Source organism: Triticum urartu, chromosome 6, assembly GCF_003073215.2.
Source record: "Triticum urartu cultivar G1812 chromosome 6, Tu2.1, whole genome shotgun sequence".
NCBI classification, from domain to species: domain Eukaryota; kingdom Viridiplantae; phylum Streptophyta; class Magnoliopsida; order Poales; family Poaceae; genus Triticum; species Triticum urartu.
The window spans coordinates 333,425,547-333,443,381 of NC_053027.1; positions in this window are offsets into that span (position 1 = coordinate 333,425,547).

The window sequence follows — 17,835 nt, forward strand, 5'->3', positions numbered from 1 at the left end:
GAGCCAATCCTTTGTCCTTCGCATTTCAAGGGGTCCACTTTTCTCATCCATGCCATGCCAATCATTGAGCTTTCCTGAGATATTAATCTTGAAATAGCATTAGCTCAATGAGCTATATGTTGTTAGGAATTACCAAAACCACCTAGGGATAGTTGCACTTTCAGCGATCAATCTCCACTACACACACGACTTTCTCTTGAAAACTGTTTGTGTTAGGCCACTTTGCGCAAATGTTTACCACATTAAAAGTGTGTGTGATGGACAGCCTTTGCCACACCGTTTCTTCTACGCACCATGTGTGATGCATTGAATAACGCAAACAATAAAATTATTAATATTGTGTGCAATGGCAACGCTATCACAAACGATTTAACGGGAAAAATTGTGTGGCATGTACCTATGAACGGAAACGTTTTCCTTGGAGTGACTGTGTGGTATGTACATACGAACGAAAACGTTTAGCGGCGACTGACTGTGTGGGATGTACTTGCGACCAAAAACAATTTCTCCTGTATAATTGTATTTTTTTAGCTCTACTGTACATATTTCCGTATTTGAGCGCTCGCCGGTCGCACACGACCTCATTTTGCCGAGCGTGTGTGCCAGGAGGGCATATCCCCGATGGTTTATGGGTCGTCTGGGAAGGACCCCCCTATCACCCACACTCACTTGGCGATGGTTCCAAATGCCATCGTAGAAAGGGGTTACAAACCGTTTGTATAGCACTGACGCGTACTAGTGGATAGTTCAAAAGAGTTTTTTGTTTTTTGAGGAAAATGAACTAGGGAGCTCACAAAAACTAACTAGATGGGACTAGCGGATGTTGTTTATTTGCCACTTACATCCCTAGTTTCATCTTACCATTTTAATTTGTTTTCGGCTGATGCTGCTTCGAACCATTTAAATATAGCTTGCCATGCTCGGCAATAATTCGTATGTCGTTTACCATGTAAGCTTACTGCCTGGATCATGCGATAACTATCTCTTACTTATGTCCAGCGGAAACTTTTCAGGATGGCGTTCACACTAGGGCACAATGTACAACCCCAGAATCTATTTGTGGAAGCAGTGCGCCATCCATGTTACCAGATGGTAGCAGTTCAGAGGCAACGCCGCCGGAGAGCAGTCTGAGCATAGATGTTATAGTTCTTGAGGCTCTACTAGAGGCAGAAAGAGATGGTGTGGCTGCCATGAATGAGGTAATCTTGATCTTGAGGCTAGAAATTATGCAATTAGCTGCATGCATTATGCAAGCAACCCAATAATTGGAGGAAGTAAGAATGTCGCATTTGAAGATGGAGGAGGTCCTGCTGTTTCTGCTATCTGAAGCCCAGGGTAATCCTAGTTCTTCTTTAGATACTAGTTGAAATTGTCATTAGATTATTGTACTTGCATGTTGTGTCATGTCTGTGAATGGATTATGTTGTAAGACCCCCTATGTTGTCCATGTGTTGTAATGATCCGAATTTTTTTAGGCGAGGTAATCCTCGGTACTTGTATGATTGACATAAGGTGAACTGTTTTTGTGTGAGCTATTGTATTGGATGAAATAATTTTTTGACTCAAAGTGTATCCAACCTAATAAATTCGAAGATCACGGCATTTCTAAATCATAATCATTTATAAAGGTGGAATAAATCTTTGTCGTGGTTTTGAAGAAATAAAAAACAAAATGTAGAATTATCTGTGGATATTCGTAATCGAATAAAAATTGGATTTGAATTTAGTTGCCAGGGCCCAGGGCAAACGTGAATGCTAATTCTCCCAAGTTTTGAATGAAGTGGCTAAACACCCACTATCATTTGTGGGCTGCCCGAAGCAAGTGTTTGCGAGATGGAAATTACTGTCTACCCCTGACACTTGACATCCTTATCGACCGGATTTACACTGCTGTCGATAAGGGTAGACTAGATACTTCAATCAGATGTGACATGACTGCCTCTGAGCCCATTCAGACACGGTTGGTGCCAAACATGGGCAGCAAAACACATTTGATTCAAGATCGTCCGAAAGACATGTGTCTTCCCTCCATTTCCCCATTCATACACAGTGGGCGGCAAAACAAAAACACTCCACATCTGAAATCGATGTAGGCAAATATTTTAAATAGGGGCGGATGTGTAACTTCCCTCAGACGTGACACAACTTCCCTACCTGTCAGCCCCGTTCATACACCATGGGCGCAAACCGTGGGCGGCAAAACACCCTCTCCTTGCCCGAAATTGCAACCGACAAATATTTGGGAGATGCGAGATTACCGTCCTATCCCCAACCGACGTGATGTCCGAAATTTTAAACAGGGAATAAGCTCGTAACTTTCCCACATTTCAGACAAGCGCGTCCCAAAGTTTGAGATCCCCCCTCCCCCTCCATTTCCCCATTCATACACTGTCGGCACCACAACAACCTCCCCACTGCGGCCATCCTCCTCCGTCCGCCACCCCATCCTCCACCTTGCTCGAGCCGCTACCCCTACCCCGTCGTCCACTGCAAGAGATGGGTGTCTCTCATCCATGGTGCCGGACCAGGATCCTTTCATCGCGTCCTCTCGCTTCATCGGCGACGTTGTCCACCTTGTTGTTGCCGCTCCTACGACCACCTCGTCCATGGCAATAGGATTTATCCCCCGAACCCGCCGTCTACCATCTAAAGTCTTCTTCCCCACCGCCAACAGCCATCGCACCCGCTGCACCCTGAACATATCAGCAAGGGCCTACACGGTGTCGCAAGAGAGGTGGTACTCTTCCATATGTGCTTAAGTTATTGATCTCACCCAAAAAATAGATCTTAAATTGTTTATTGTACTTTTCTTGTCCGTACCAAATTGTAGTGCCTAGTTGAAAGCAAACATTGGTTGCGAAGTAGCTTTGTCCGGTTTGCACCTTCAGATCTGCCATGGCACGGTCACTATACTCGTAAAGCTTATGGTTTCCCCCCTTTATATTCACTACCATCATCACAGGTGCTTCGTGTCGTGCTAGCACTGCTCCTCAAGACTTCAACTCATCAAGCGAAACAACATGCCACTCATAATTGCAAAGCTTAGGTGTTGAAATGCGAATCCGATATGCTGCTCATATTACTAAAACAGAGAACGTTTAATTGGTCACCTAATGTTCCTATATTCATTTCGAAAAGCATGTGTGCCACCCACTAGTCCATCTAGTTCCACTTTCCTGATTTTACTCTTGATGCTTAGGGTTTTCCCCTTTTTATCTACTCTACTATGATCTGCGTAGGTGCTTTATGTCGTACTAGCATTACTCCACCCTTCAAGCTAAACAACACAACACTCAAAATTCCAAAGCTTAGTTGTGCAAATATGATTGTGATATGATACTGATATTAGTTAACAGACATATTTAATTGGTTAGCTAAAGGTCCCACTTGAGTTTCCAAATGCATGTTGCGACATATAGAGAGATAGCAGAATTGCATTTCTTTGTCACTTGTTGACTGTACTTTCTTGTCCATACCAAATCTTAGTTGTTATTCAAAGCAAACATCGGTTGCTAACTACCCTTTGCGCGATTTGCAGCTTCAGATCTGCCATCCCACTGCCACGGTCAACACTATACTCATCATGCTTACGGTTTCCCCATTTTATGATGACCATGATCAGCCTACATGGTTCATGTCGTAATAGCACTGCTCCACCCATCGAGCTACACAAGGTTAGTTGTACAAATTCAAATATGATATTATGCTGATATTAGTAAAGCTGAGAGATGTTTAATTGGTCAGCTAAATGTTCCTACTTTAGTTTCGAAATGCATGTGATCCACATATGGAGAGACCGGAAGGAATAGTATTTCTCTGTGCGCTCTAGTTCATCATGGGTGGGCAACTGACATTGTATAGAAAGACTTGTAATATCTTCAATCTGCTTGCTCTTCTGCTCTTCTTCAAGATGATCCTCTTCTCTTCTTTAATAGGTATGTTCCTTGTTGGGAAGAGTAGCAGAGACATTTGCGGTCGACTGGTCAGGTCAAGTTGTTCTCCCTTAGTATATTTTGAATCTGTCAGGTCAGGTCGACTTGTTGTTCTTTACAATATGTTGAAGTTGTCATCTGCGAAGTATGATCACTTCTGGAGCTCTCATATTTTGAGTAGTAGGCCACATTATATTAATGCACACACCAAATTACAGCATGCATGGCATCTCTTAGAAGAATTGCAGAGATAGCACAAAGGGGTTTAGAGGGAGGCAGTATTGGAGTAGAATCACTTCTACATTACAAAGATAATCTCACTTGTTTTTATGTTTTCATGCATGTCAGGTATTGAACATTATCAAAATGAATATGAGAATGGGCGCACGAGAGGAATATTTCGGAATAATCCACTGGCTAACAAACTTGGCATGGTGGAGGATGGCCTATCTTATTCACACATCAATGTGCTTGCTCTAACTTGGCAAGGTTGTATTGGTCACACATATTTTGCATCTGACCTCTTGCATTACTTCTACTTTGTTACACCATATGCTTAGTTTAAGCATCATATATGAGTATATGCCATACCTATCCATTTTCTGTACCTATTCCATGTGTCGTCACACTATGTTTTTCCAGCCAAATGTTGTTCTTTCGTAATAGATGTCCAAAAGGAAGAGGGTGAGTGCAGATCCTCAAGGAGTACAAACTAGGTATTTGGAAAAGGTAGTGATACCTGTTAAATTAGATAGACCAGCAGCCACAGAAAACACAGGCCCAACTATACGACACTTTACCCCTACTCCACAGGCCAAACCGCTATTAGAACTGCTGAGAGCCCAGCGTCAGGTACTATCTATGATATCAATTCAAAATTTGAACTCGTAAATTTCTGCATGTGCCTTACCTTCCCTCTTGTATGAAAACTAATTTTAGATGAATCTCCTTGCTCAAAGGATCATAGGATCTGATATGTCTCCAACGTATGTACTTTTCCAAACACTTTTGCCCTTGTTTTGGACTCTAACTTGCATGATTTGAATGGGACTAACCCGGACTGACGTTGTTTTCAGCAGAATTACCATGGTGTTATTTATGTGCAGGAGCAAACGTTCTCGGAATGACCTGAAACTTCACGGAGCACTTTTCAGAAAATAAGAAAAATACCTGCAAAAGACGAAGGCCAGGGGGCCCACCACCTTGCCACAAGGGTGGGGGCGCACTTGCCCCCCTAGGGCGCGCCCCCCTACCTCGTGGGCCCCCTGTTGCCTCTCCGACTCCAACTCCACCTCCATATATTGAGTTTCGATGAGAGAAAAATCAGAGAGAAGAAATCATCGCGTTTTACGATACGGAGCCGCCGCCAAGCCCTAAAACCTCTCGGGAGGGCTGATCTGGAGTCCGTTCGGGGCTCCGGAGAGGGGAATCCGTCGCCATCGTCATCATCAACCATCCTCCATCACCAATTTCATGATGCTCACCACCGTGCGTGAGTAATTCCATCGTAGGCTTGCTGGACGGTGATGGGTTGGATGGGATCTATCATGTAATCGAGTTAGTTTTGTTAGGGTTTGATCCCTAGTATCCATTATGTTCTGAGATTGATGTTGCTATGACTTTGCTATGCTTAATGCTTGTCACTAGGGCCCGAGTGCCATGATTTCAGATCTGAACCTATTATGTTTTCATGAATATATAGTGTTCTTGATCCTATCTTGCAAGTCTATAGTCACCTATTATGTGTTATGATCCGTTAACCCCGAAGTGACAATAATCGGGATACTTACCGGTGATGACCGTAGTTTGAGGAGTTCATGTATTCACTATGTGTTAATGCTTTGTTCCGGTTCTCTATTAAAAGGAGGCCTTAATATCCCTTAGTTTCATAGGACCCCGCTGCCACGGGAGGGTAGGACAAAAGATGTCATGCAAGTTCTTTTCCATAAGCACGTATGACTATATTCGGAATACATGCCTACATTACATTAATGAACTGGAGCTAGTTCTGTGTCACCCTAGGTTATGACTGTTACATGATGAACCGCATCCGGCATAATTCTCCCTGATACTGGTATCCATTGCCTACGATGCTTTCCCATATATTGTTCTTTGCTTATTTACTTTCCCGTTGCTATTGCTATCATCACTACAAAATACCAAAAACATTACTTTTATTACTGTTACCTTTTGCTACCGTTACCACTACTATCATATTACTTTGCTACTAAACACTTTGTTGCAGATATTAAGTTTCCAGGTGTGGTTGAATTGACAACTTAGCTGATAATACTTGAGAGTATTCTTTGGCTCCCCTTGTGTTGAATCAATAAATTTGGGTTGAATACTTTACCCTCGAAAACTGTTGCGATCCCCTATACTTGTGGGTTATCAAGACTATTTTCTGGCGCCGTTGCCGGGGAGCATAGCTCTATTCTTTGAGTCACTTGGGATATATATCTGCTTATTATTATGAAGAACTTGAGAGATCCAAAAACCAAGATCTATCTCTCAACTACGAGGGGAGGTAAGGAACTGCCATCTAGCTCTGCACTTGATTCACCTTCTGTTATGAGTAAGTTTGCGACACCTACACCTGCTTCTGCTATTCGTTCTGATATATCGCATGTTATTGATGATGCCACTTTTGCTATGCATGATATTCATGATGAAACTACCTCTATGCCTGATACTATTGTGCCACTTAGTGATTTCCTTGATGAACAAATTGCTAGGGCTAGAGAAATTGAAAATATTGAATCTGATGATACCGATGAAAGTGATGATGAAGAATCACTTGTTATTCCTAAGGGTTATGTTTTTGATCAAGAAGCTTCTTTCGTTAGCTTAACTTGTGAAAATAGAAATGAATTAGAAAGGTTATTAGCTAAATGGAGTAAGCAATCTCTAAGTGCTAGAATGAAACCTGACCCTGCTTTTGCTACTTCACCTATCTGTGTTACTGATAAGGATTATGAATTCTCTGTTGATCCTGATATAATTACTTTGGTTGAATCTGATCCTTTTCATGGTTATGAATCTGAAACTGTTGTGGCACATCTTACTAAATTAAATGATATAGCCACCCTGTTCACTAAAGATGAGAGAACTCGTTACTTTTACATTCTTAAAATATTTCCGTTCTCATTAAAGGGTGATGCTAAGATATGGTTTAATTCTCTTGATCCTGGTTGTGTGCGTAGTGCCCAGGATATGATTTATTACTTCTCTGCTAAATATTTCCCTGCTCATAAGAAACAAGCTGCTTTAAGGGACATATATAATTTTGTGCAAATTGAAGAAGAGAGTCTCCCACAAGCTTGGGGGAGGCTTCTCCAATTAATTAACGCTTTGCCTGATCATCCTCTTAAGAAAAATGAAATACTTGATATCTTTTATAATGGACTAACCGATGCCTCCAGAGATTACCTGGATAGTTGTGCTAGTTCTGTTTTCAGGGAAAGAACACCGGATGAAGCTGAAATTCTGTTGAACAATATGTTGACAAATGAAAATAATTGGACACCTCCGGAATCAATTCCTGAGCCTATTCCTAAACCAACTCCGAAGAAGAGGGGTATTCTATTTCTCAGTCCTGAAGATATGCAAGAGGCAAAGAAATCTATGAAAGAAAAGGGTATTAAAGTTGAAGATGTTAAGAATTTACCTCCTATTGAAGAAATACATGGTCTTAATTTACCGCCTGTTGAAGAAACATATAATCCAAATCCTTCTCCTATTGAATAAACTCATGGTCTTGATAACCCGACACAGGTAGTAAAGGTAAATTCTCTATATAGATATGATAAAGCTGAAATCCCATTTACTAAATTTGCTAGCCCATGCTTAGATGAGTTTGATAAATTGATGGCTAAGCAAGAAGACTTTAATACTTATTTTGGTAGACAAGTGAAATAAAATTCAAATATGCTTGAACACTTGGGTGATTATATGGCTAATGTTAAAGGTGAACTTAAACTTATTAGTAAACATGCTTCTATGGTTACCACTCAAGTAGAACAAGTACTTAAAGCTCAAAATGATTTGCTCAATGAATTGAATAATAAGGATAATGATTATGCTGTTAGAGTGGCTACTAGAACTGGTAGAATGACTCAGGAACCTTTGTATCCTGAAGGCCATCCTAAGAGAATTGAGCAAGATTCTCAGAGAAATAATATAGATGTACCTAGTTCTTCTAAAAGGAAGAAAAAGAAAAATGATAGGACTTTGCATGCTTCTAGTGATCCTATTGTTGAAACACCTAAAAATCTAAATGATATTTCTATTTCTGATGCTGAAACACAATCTGGTAATGAACCTGAAACTAGTGACAATGTTAAGGATAATGTTCATGATGATGCTCAACCTAGTAACGATAATGATGTAGAAATTGAACCTGCTGTTGATCTTGATAACCCACAATCAAAGAATCAACGTTATGATAAGAAAGACTTTGTTGCTAGGAAACATGGTAAAGAAAGAGAGCCTTGGGTTCAGAAACCCATGCCTTTTCCTCCCAAGCCATCCAAGAAAAAGGATGATGAGGATTTTGAGCGCTTTGCTGAAATGATTAGACATATCTTTTTGCGTATGCGATTAACTGATATGCTCAAGACCAATCCTTATGCTAAGTACATGAAAGATATCATTACAATTAAAAGAAAGATACCGGAAGCTGTAATTTCCACCATGCTTGCTAATTATACTTTTAAGGGTGGAATGCCAAAGAAACTTGGAGATCCTGGTGTGCCAACTATACCATGCTCCATTAAAGGAAATTATGTTAAAACTGCTTTATGTGATCTTGGAGCCGGTGTTAGTGTTATGCCTCTCTCTTTATATCGTAGACTTGATTTGAATAAGTTGACACCTACTGAAATATCTTTGCAAATGGCTGATAAATCAACTGCTATACCTGTCGGTATTTGTGAGGATGTGCTGTTGTAGTTGCAAACATTACTATTTTAACGGACTTTGTTATTCTTGATATTCCCGAGGACGATAGTATGTCTATTATTCTTGGAAGACCCTTTTTGAATACTGCAGGGGCTGTTATTGACTGCACTAAAGGCAATGTCACTTTTCATGTTAATGGCAATGAGCATACGGTACACTTTCCGAGGAAACAACCTCAAGTCCATAGTATCAACTCTCTTGGAAAAATTCCATCGATTATATTTGGAGGTTTTGAATTTCCTCTTCCTACTGTCAAGAAGAAATATGATATTCTTATTATTGGGGATGTGCATATCCCCGTTGAGGTAACATAGTGTTATTCGAAATTTCTCCGGTTCCATGTTATTCAGAATGAGTTCGTTAACAAGACTTGATCAACCTTGTTAGTGGATTCCTTTTGATGATCATGAGATGGATGAAACTAGAAGGCACAACCTTCTGTACCTCACTTTTACTTTCTATTACTTATATTAAATAAAATAAAAATAAATATTTTTCTGTCTGTTATCTGATTATCCGTGCAATATAAAAATACCTCGAAAATAAAAGTTCTCCAAATGCCCTGAAATATTAAATATGATTTTTTCTAGAATATTTGAGGATTTATGGAACTGAGAACACACCAGGGGGTCAACCACCTGCCCACGAGGGTGGAGGGCGCGCCCACCCCTCTAGGGCGCGCCCCCTGCCTCGTGGGCCCACGGTGGCCCTCCTCCACTTATTCCTGCACCCACACACTTCATCTTCCTCCCACAAACACGAATATCCAGCTCAAGCACGAGTTCTAGCTCATCTTGCTGCCATTTTCGATCTCCTTGCTCAAAGCACCTCTCACAAAACTGCTTGGGGAGATTGTTCCTTGGTATGTGACTCCTCCATTGGTCCAATTAGTTTTTGTTCTAGTGCTTTATTCATTGCAAATTTTTTGCTGCTTAGGTGACCCTGTTCTTGAGCTTGCATGTCAAATTTATATGGTCAAAAGTAGTTTTGATGCATGATATAGGCCCTAGGCACTTGTAGGAGTAGTTGCTATCAATATTATTGAGTTTGGTTTACTTTTATTTTGAAGTTACTAAAAAATTTCAGAATTTTTCAGAGGAAGAAATATGCTTAGGAAAATGTTCCAAGGTGGTTCTTCAAGGAAGCAAGGACCCAGGCTTGCAATGCGTGATGCTGACGAAGAGCCACCAAGAACGCTCCAGTGCGTCCTTGTGAATGGCCTTCTGAGAACTTTATGGATCGAGCAGGAATTAAAGAAGAATTTAACGCATATTTGCGTAACGCTGATCTTGTGAGCTTCGAGGAAGAGAAGTGCAGCCAGTATCACAATCACTAGTTCCTTTGTGAGGAGGTTTGAATTTTCAACTTCCCGTAATTCTCCAACTGTCCTGTTTGATCTTTATGATAAATCTTACACTATGGAATTAGAGGATTTTACCACTGCTTGCAAACTTCCACAATGGGGTAGTATAGGGATCCTCGCAAATCTCAATTTAGAGATTTTCTTTCTAGAATAACTGTGGGAGAATCTAGAGATATTACACAAGCTAGCATATGGAGCATTCACTTTCCTGCTATACATGATTTTGCTCTCTTCATAGGTAGATGCATTAATGGTAAAGATGAGGCATCTCACATGTGTGTCCCCGTTCTTAGTATTCTTAGGAGTGCTGTGTTAGGAGACAAATCATATAATTTGGGAGCCATTGTTGCACGTAGCTTGCATCTTAATAGACTTAATGGAGATTTCTTTGGTGGAATTTATGCAACCCGCATAGCTAATTTTCTTGGTATAGCCATACGCGAAGATGATATTGAATTACCTCCTGCTTATCTAGATTTTAATGCTATGGTTCACCACCAGTTTGTGGAGAGGAACGAATCACCTCTCTAGTATCGACTAATCTTTGACAGACACCGTGATGTCCGTATTACTCTCCCTACTGCTGCTTCATCTCTCTCTTTTTAGGCAAGAGGAAGATATACTATTACCAGAGAGGAGGCAGATGAGTACGAGAGGAGAGAGGAGGCCGCTCGTCGCCACGCTGCAGCTCAGCAGGCGATAGCTGCTGCATCGCAGTACGACCCCAACTATTATTATGGATATCCGCCAGGCCAGCCGTGGCCATAGACCAACTTAGGCCAAAAGCCTAAGCTTGGGGGAGTACGTATTTCCCACCGACATTACATTTATGTTCACACACTCATTGCTAGATGTCGGTGCTCATACTTTTTCATTGTATCATCCATGCTAGTTTATTTCCTTTTTATGCTTTCTTCTTGTGTGTTTAATAAACCTTAAGAAAAACCAAAAAAATTAGTTGTAGCTTTTAGTGTTTTAATTTCCATGCTTGTAGTAGTAATTAAAAAGAAAACCCAAAATATTTCTTTCTTTTGCTTGTTGGGAGCTTTCCCGTGTAAATAGTTTTATTTCTTTTCTTTTCTTTGGGGGTCGATAGGAGAAGACCATAATTAAATTGTTGAAGTGGCTCTTATATGCATTATTGTTGATCTGACAAAAGAGCCCATATTGCCTTGTCTTCTCCTGTTTATTGAATGCTTGCAGATTCCAGCTTAGTCCAATGCACGTGCACTATTATTATTATTCACACGTTCGGTCGTGCAAGTGAAAGGCATAATGATGATATATGATGGAACTTATTGGGAGATGAGAAAAGCTGGTATGAACTCGACCTCTTTTGTTTTTGTAAATATGATTAGTTCATCGTTCCTGATTCAGCCTATTATGAATAAACATGTTTGCAATGACAACTAGAGATCATAGTTTCTTATGCCATGCTTGATTAGCTATGAGTTATAATGGTTTACCTTGCATGCCAACATGCTATTAAAATGGTTATGATGTGGTATGATAGGGTGGTATCCTCCTCTGAATGATTTAAGTGACTTGACTTGGCACATGTTCACGCATGTAGTTGAAACAAAATCAACATAGCCTTCACAATATTTATGTTCATGGTGGATTATATCCTACTCATGCTTGCATTCGGTGTTGATTAATTTTAATGCATGTTCATGACTGTTGTCGCTCTCTAGCTGGTCGCTTCCCAGTCTTTTGCTAGCCTTCACCTGTACTAAGCGGGAATACTGCTTGTGCATCCAAACTCCTTAAACCCCAAAGTTATTCCACATGAGTCCACTATACCTACCTATATACGGTATCTACCTGCCGTTCCAAGTAAATTTGTATGTGCCAAACTCTAAACCTTCAAATAAATATCTTGTTTTGTATGCTCGAATAGCTCATGTATCAACTAGGGTTGTCGTATCTTCCATGTTAGGCGGGTTATTCTCAAGAGGAGTGGACTCCGCTCCTCACTCACGAGATAAATGGCTGGTCACCGGGATGCCCAGTCCCATGCTTTATGCAACTAAATCAAAATAATTGCAAACAAAACTCCCCCTGGGACTCTTGTTAGTTGGAGGCACTCGTTGTTTCGAGCAAGCCATGGATTGATGCTTGTTGGTGGAGGGGAGTATAAACTTTACCATTCTGTTTGGGAACCGCCTATAATGTGTGTAGCATGGAAGATATCGAGATCTCTCGGTTGTTATGTTGACAATGAAAGTATACCGCTCAAAATATTATTCATATCTATTTCAAAACCGAGCTCTGGCACCTCTACAAATCCCTGCTTCCCTCTGCGAAGGGCCTATCTATTTACTTTTATGTTGAGTCATCATCCTCTTATTAAAAAGCACCAGTTGGAGAGCACCTGTCATTTGCATCCATTACTATTAGTTTACATTGAGTATGACTTGACTGGATCTCTTTTACCATGAATTACAATGTCTAGTCAGTCCTTGGTCTTTAAAGGTGCTCTGCATTTATGTTTTGCGGTCTCAGAAAGGGCTAGCGAGATACCATCTTGTTATATCATATTATGATTGTTTTGAGAAAGTGTTGTCATCCGAGATTTATTATTATGGCTCGCTAGTTGATTATGCTATTGATATGAGTAAACTTGAGACCTATGCGTTATTGCAAATGTGGTTAGTTATAATCTTTGCTGAAAACTTGAATGCTGGCTTTACATATTTACAACAACAAGAGCAAACAGAGTTTGTAAAAGTTTTTCTTTATCACTTTCAGTTTATCAACTGAATTGCTTGAGGACAAGCAAAGGTTTAAGCTTGGGGGAGTTGATACGTCTCCAACGTATCTACTTTTCCAAACACTTTTGCCCTTGTTTTGGACTCTAACTTGCATGATTTGAATGGAACTAACCCGGACTGACGCTGTTTTCAGCAGAATTACCATGGTGTTATTTATGTGCAGGAGCAAACGTTCTCGGAATGACCTGAAACTTCACGGAGCCACTTTTCAGAAAATAAGAAAAATACCTGCCAAAGATGAAGGCCAGGGGGCCCACCACCTTGCCACGAGGGTGGGGGGCGCGCCTCCCCTAGGGCGCGCCCCCTACCTCGTGGGCCCCCTGTTGCCTCTCCGACTCCAACTCCACCTCCATATATTGAGTTTCGATGAGAAAAAATCAGAGAGAAGAAATCATCGCGTTTTACGATACGGAGCAGCCAAGCCCTAAAACCTCTCGGGAGGGCTGATCTGGAGTCGTGGGGGCTCCGGAGAGGGGAATCCGTCGCATCGTCATCATCAACGATCCTCCATCACCAATTTCATGATGCTCACCGGCCGTGCGTGAGTAATTCAATCGTAGGCTTTGTTGGACGGTGATGGGTTGGATGGGATCTATCATGTATCGAGTTAGTTTGTTTAGGGTTTGATCCCTAGTGTCCACTATGTTCTGAGATTTGATGTTGCTATGACTTTGCTATGCTTAATGCTGTCACTAGGCCCGAGTGCCATGATTTCAGATCTCTGAACCTATTATGTTTTCATCATGTATGAGTGTTCTTGATCCTATTTGCAAGTCTATAAGTCACCTATTATGTGTTATGATCCGTTTAACCCGAGTGACAATAATCGGGATACTTACCGGTGATGACCGTAGTTTGAGGAGTTCATGTATTCACTATGTGTTATTGCTTTGTTCCGGTACTCTATTAAAAGGAGGCCTGAATATCCCTTAGTTTCCGTTAGGACCCCGCTGCCACGGCAGGGTAGGACAAAAGATGTCATGCAAGTTCTTTTCCATAAGCATGTATGACTATATTCGGAATACATGCCTACATTATATCAATGAACTGGAGCTAGTTTATGTGTCCCCTAGGTTATGACTGTTACATGATGAACCGCATCCGGCATAATTCTCCATCACGATCCATTGCTATGAGCTTTCCATAATATTGTTCTTCGCTTATTTCCTTTCCGTTGCTATTGCTATCATCACTACAAAATACAAAACATACTTTTTATTATGTTTTTTTTGCTACCGTTCCACTACTAATCATATTACTTTGCTTACTAAACACTTTGCTGCAGATATTAAGTTTCCAAGTGTGGTTGAATTGACAACTCAGTTGCTAATACTTGAGAGTATTCTTTGGCTCCCTTGTGTCGAAATCAAATAAATTGGGTTGAATACTTTACCCTCAAAAACTGTTGTAATCCCCTATACTTGTGGGTTATCAGGATCTCGCAACAAAACTGGGCTCTGCATTGCTCTTGTCAGTACCTCTTTCCCTTTGTCAGCATACTTACACTCATTGCTGTTTGATTATGTAGCATCACTGTAAATGTTCGCTTCTTTATCCTCCCTTTGCTTGAAATTATAAGATCTATATTTACTCTTAGATAAATGTAGAATTAACACAATGGTTATGAAGTTTTGGATTGCTCATGTAAGTACATGTTGTCATGTACTCCCTCTGTAGTGAATTAATTGTTGATCAATTGGATGTATTTAGAACTTAATAGCGCTAGATACATCCATTTGAGTGATAAGTAATAACGGGCGGTGTTGGTATTACTGTACTTCCATCGCGAGATAGTTGATTGTCTAGCATTACTCTACATCTTATCTGCCCTGCCCTCCACTTTCTCCAAATTATCATATCTACATTTACTCTTACCAAAATGTTGAATGAAGCCAGTGCCACTGCACACGTTGATGTCTGCATTCCTCTTGTCAGTACCTTTTGCCTTGTAACGCTATACTTAATTAATTGCTATTTGATTATGTATCATCAGTCTGCACCTCAGCTTCATTATCCTCTCTTTCTTCCAATATTATTTCATCTATATTTACTCTTTGCAAAATGTAGAATAATGGCAACGCTTATAAAGAAGTTTCTTTGGGGAATTTATTGAATTATCCTTCCATCAACATGGAGAAGGGCTTTGTCGAGCCCGTGTTAACATGTAATGTAAGTTCATCCTTCTCAAGCCTTCAAACTTTGTTCTAGTGTAGATTTGGATAGGGATCATTTCCTCCACTGTTGTTTACTTTGCTGTTTACATCTGATTGGATGTTTGCAACAGCTAGCAGTTTTAAATTGTAGTTGTAAAAACATGTTCCTTATGCAGAATAGATCCATTTATTTGCTTACATAATTGTGAAACCTGTTACGTGTCTCCTTGTTTCTCTTTCAGAGTCGTATCTCTTATGCCAAGCGGAACTTTAGGGAAGATAGTGAGCCAAACCATCTTGAGGAGAGCGAGATGAACCGAAGGTCATGTCTTGATGAAGACAGTGAGTTGAAGCTACTCACCAGCAGCTGTGAGACAACCTCTGTGTAGTCGCTGCCTCAATTAGTTCGACTTCTTCAGTCTCAACTTAAAGCGGAAAGGCTTGCTTTAGCTCAGCTCTGACTTGAAGTCAAAGATGCAATGAAGATGTCAGAGGACTGCCTTGCGCACTATGGTGCTATATAGCTACGGATGGAGCATCTATCGTTGACACAACTGAGGTCTCCTCAGCTTGTTCAGCTGCTTGCGGGGCCCGTCCTGGCCATGCCTAGTGCCTTCTGAAGTGCTCTCAGTTTTGTATATTCTTTTGTCAGTGTCTTTATATGCACTGGTGGCGACCTTTGATGCCCAGTGTATGTAATCCGCGGTCATGTTGTGCTTTATTATCACCGGTAGCGACTTTAATTCCCAGTGGATGTAATATGTCGTAATTTCTTTATTGTATAGTCTAGGTTTATTCTTTGGTCGCTATGATGTAATTTAGGCTGCAATGTTCACTGGATCTCTTGTTGTCGGTCTTCAGGCCGGCCCGTTACTGATATGGGCCAAAACATGGGCCTATAATCATCTTGGGCTATTAGCAGGTCTAAACCTATAGTATTTTCCCACCTTTAACAGGCCAAGTAAAGTTTTGGCCAGCTGGGCCAGAGAATACCATGGGCTTTTAATAGGCTAAAACCTAGATTGGGCTAGCGTTGAGCCAAAAAATTCACGGGCCAATACAGGCCGAAACTACTTAAGACCCATGTTTGGCCCAAATAGGAGGAGCAGTTAACAAGCCAAAATATATCTCGGGCCTGTTTGGCCCAATAAAATTATGGGCTTTAAGCAGGCCATTATCCACGCGGGCTATAGGCCCAAAAGTGTCATGAGCCATTATCAGATGGGTTGTAAGCAGGCCGGATTCAACGTGGGCTGTAATTAGGCCCAACTGTTACATGGGCCTTTAACAGGCCGATAGGCCAGTTGGGCTAAAATTTATCCACGAAGACTACGAGCCGTTAAGAGGCCCAAAGTTACTTCGGACAAGAAATAGCACAGTTTCTGCATGGGCCGTTAAATGGCCTAATGTTAAACCGGGCCGACAACGTCCCAGATGCACCACGGGCCGCTAATAGGCCGAAACTATTATCGGGCCGAACTGGTAAACGGGCATTTAACATGCTGAAATACAAACCTGTCTAAGAATGGGCCCAAAAGAACAGTGGCCTGGTAACGGGCATGATCTGATATGGGCCGTAATTTGGCCCAAAACACGGAAGGCTGTGAACGGGCCTGATCTGGTATGGGCCTCAATTTGACCCAAAACATGGCACGCTGTTAGCGGGCCAGCCCACGAGTGTCTAAAAACATGGTGGGCCTTTAGTTGGGCCGGCATTTTTACCTAAAATAGGCCACTGTTGGGCTGTGCCACATGTCGACATATCATAGGCATCTTCCGTCCATTGTAGGAATGACATATGTCCCAATGATTAGCTGACACGTGCATTATCCGGCGAATGAGAATTTTACACGTGGAGAATCCCCATTGGTCGGGGCTGTTAACGGGTTATCGGATCCAAACAGGAACCCGATAGCTTAACGGCGACCCGTTACGGTGGATGCCACGTGTCGGTCACCCTTGAGGAAAGCACTTCCTTGACGCGTGATTTATCGTCATGGAAGTGGACACTTCTGTGATGATAATTTTGGTAATGTCATGGAACACTTCTATAACAGCACAGGTATGACTATCTTGATTCTGTCATAAAATCGTCATGGATGTACATGCATGACAGAAAACGTGACCTACTGTGACAAACATGTATCATCACGGAAGTGTATTTTTTGTAGTGCATTGATCTTAGATTCATCTACATGAACACCCTTAGAAGACACAACGAAACCCAAGAAAACAGGCTTATCAACACCAAAAAGGCATTTGTCCATATTAGCATAAAAGCGCTCTTTTCTAAGAGTTTGCAACACGGTTCTAAGATGGGTAACATGATCTTTGAGAGATTTGCTAAACACAAGAATATTGTCGAAATAGACCACAACAAATACGCCAATGTAAGGGCGAAGAACAAAATGCATCACACGCATAAAGGTGTCGGGTGCTTCGGATAAACCCAATGGCATGACTAACCATTCATACAGGCCAAACTTGGTTTTAAAAGCGGTTTTCCATTCATCGCCTTCTTGGATGCATATTTGATAGTAGACACTTTTAAGATCAATTTTAGAGAAAATGGTGGCTCCGCTAAGCTCATCTAGCAAGTCGTCTAAGCGTGGAATGGGGTAGCGATATCTAACCATGATAGCATTGATAGGGTG